The sequence below is a fragment of the Cupressus sempervirens genome, chromosome 3, assembly GCF_028749045.1.
Source record: "Cupressus sempervirens isolate cs-2001-9-10 chromosome 3, ASM2874904v1, whole genome shotgun sequence".
In the NCBI taxonomy this organism is placed as follows: Eukaryota; Viridiplantae; Streptophyta; class Pinopsida; order Cupressales; family Cupressaceae; genus Cupressus; species Cupressus sempervirens.
In genome coordinates, this window is record NC_143120.1 from 241,171,432 (window position 1) to 241,174,579 (window position 3,148).

Consider the following 3,148-nt stretch of genomic DNA (forward strand, 5'->3'; position numbering starts at 1 on the left):
GATCATCAAGATCATCATTTGATTCACTATCATTGTCCATGGGCTTACTTTTTGAACTTGTCTTTATTTTAGATTCATCAAGGGTTAGTTGAGACTTGAAAGCACATTCAACAGTAGAAGGTGTATAATTATCAAAGTTTGGCAGTTCAAATGAAATGAGTCTAGCAATTAGACTATCCAAGGTCAAATCATTACCAGGTGTACATCTCAGTTTGTGTATTGTAGATACTCTAATAGCATAGATAGGAAGTAAAGTTCTCAATACCTTGTTGATTTCAATTTCATCAAATATGTCTGCTCCAGCTCCTCTAATTGCATTCACCATGTCTTTGATTTGACCACAATAATGTGCAACAATTTATCCTTCTTTCATTCTCATGTCATCAATTTTGCCTCTCAACCGTTTTGCTTTAGCCCTTATCATGTTTTGGTCTCCTCTATGAATTTGTGCCAATTTATCCCACATTTGTTTCTTCAAATCATCAAACTCAGCATAACTTAGGGAAGATGCCGGATCTATCATCATTTGATTGTGCTCCTGATTCTCTTTTATTTGCTCAATTATCATGGGTCTAGGAACTTCAATGTATTCATTGTCCAAGTAGTATAGTGCAAAATCTCCAACTCCAGATAGATGAAATCTCATCAAACTTTGCTATGTTGAGAAGTACTCTTTGTTCAGCTTGGGCATCTCTCTCTTATATATCTTGATCTTTAATTTAAGCCCCTTCAAACTTTCCTTACAAGCACCAAATCTCTAATACCAATTGTTAGAATGATTAGGAGAACTAGTTGGGGGGAGTGAATTTGTTATCCTTGGGTCCATTGTCATGGGTCTAGGGACTTCAATGTATTCATTTTCCAAGTAGTATAGTGCAAAATCTTCAACTCAAGATAGATGAAATCTCATCAAACTTTGCCATGTTGGGAAGTACTCTTTGTTAAGCTTGGGTGCCTCTCTCTTATATATCTCGATCTTTAACTTAAATCCCTTAAACTTTCCTTACAAGCACCCAAATCTCTAATACTAATTGTTAGAATGATTAGAATAACAGGGGGGATTAATCAGTTATCCTCATGTCTAGATGTATTAATTCAACTTTTAACAACTTAATCAATCTCATAAATCCACTTGGCCAATATAGCAATTCACTAGTAATTCAAATTATTCATCTGATCAGTAGCTCCATGTTTAGCATATATCAAATAACAAAAACATATAACAATAAATAGCATGAAACATGAAAACAACATTCTCACAAGTGTGACACTAGGATTAACATGGAAACCTAGTTTGGGAAAAACCACCAAATAACATGCTACCACTTTTCACTCTTCTGACATGAGCTCAATTAAGAGCCAACCCTATTAAAGGTTAAACACATTGTTAGGTGTGACCTTGTTAAAGGATTTAATCAACTTGTTAGGAGTGACCTTGTTAGAGGTCTTTAGAACATCCCATTAGAATGTCACCTTGATTAAAGGATTTACAATAGGGTTGTTAGGTTGATCTTGATTAAAAACATTTATTGCCATAATGGTTAGAAAGTAACAACTAGGTTGATCTGATAATATACAACTCACTTTGCAAATTCATATCTCCATTTGACTCATTCCTAGTTCATTGACTAGACTTCATCACATTCTCCTTCTCCGGTATGCTTGGCAACTCTTTAAGCAATCTCGTTATCACCAACTTCTCACTTTTCCTCTACAACTCTATTCTTCACATATTCGCCAATCCAACAACCATAAATCATCTCTTACACCTTAAATAGACGAGTTTGATATTTTTCCACTTAAACATAATCGTAGATCTTACGGCTTAATCAAATTCATTGAATTCGTTCATTGTTTTGTCATGCTTCTCCTTTCTTGAAACTTCTCATTAAATCCTTGCCTTAGATTGCTTAACAAACTCAATTGATGTAGTAAATAGGCTAGTTCATCAGTCCTTATCACTTCTGCATTTTGATTCATTCCTAAATTCAACTGTGTCGGCCTCAAATCCTGATTATTTTACAAACTATTATTTTGCTAACACTTAGTCATCACTATTCTCTTCATCTTAGTCATCACTATGTAGCTTGGTCACTACTGATCTACCTTGCTCAGCTTACACTGACTTTCTCAGCCATCTTTGCACTCGGTAAATACTACAATTTTTCCTCCATCTTACTCGTGCATTTCCATCACTCAGCTAATACTATTTTTCTTGGCTATTACTTATGTTCCTCAATCTTATTCTTCAACTTCTTCATTGACCACATGATACTAAATTCAAACTTAGTATTTTAATCATCTCTTCCACACTCTATACAATGATCAAACAACACATTATCTTACAAATACTAACTAATCAAGTGCCCTTGGTAAGCCATCATACTTATTCCTCTTCACTCAAAAACTTTAGTAGTTCACATTGTTATCTCTCTTTTCAAATCCTCTTCATCAATTAACTGATATGGCACTCTACACTATTAGCAAATGTCTTGCCAGTAAGGTTTGACATCAATGACAACATAAAAATTATTCCAAATGTAGTTTCCAACATGAGGAACCTCTACAAAATAGTTTGAACATACTTATGTTTACCAAGCCAAAGTTTTGTATCAAATCAATCCTTTTTAATATCCATACCTAAAAAATAAATTGCAACACCTAAGTCCTTCATATTAAAGGTGCCACATAACTAAGTGTTAAGTTCTTTAAGCATTTCCTCATTGGTTTCCATTCCATTAAAAAACACATTTCATCAACATACAAATAAATATTAACAAATAATCATCGATTAATTTAAATTAAAAAATAGCGTATTCAATTATAAAAAACCTAATGTTGATCATCATATTTTTTATGCCCTGCTAGTGAACCTTAAAAGACTAAGACTAAATCTACTAATGTATGGATAATTTTCTTTTCTTTTCAAAATAATGTCCAACAAGCTGCCTAACAAATTAACCTTTAGATCAATTTTCTTTAAGTAATTTAGTTTGGTTACTCTTAACATAATCTACCTTTAAGATGTACTTATAAACAATACATTAATATCATAAAATGACACACTTATTAAGAAAAGATCATAAATACAAAAATAGAGCACAATTTCTCATTAAACATCTGAAACATAACATTTTGTAATTCTTTC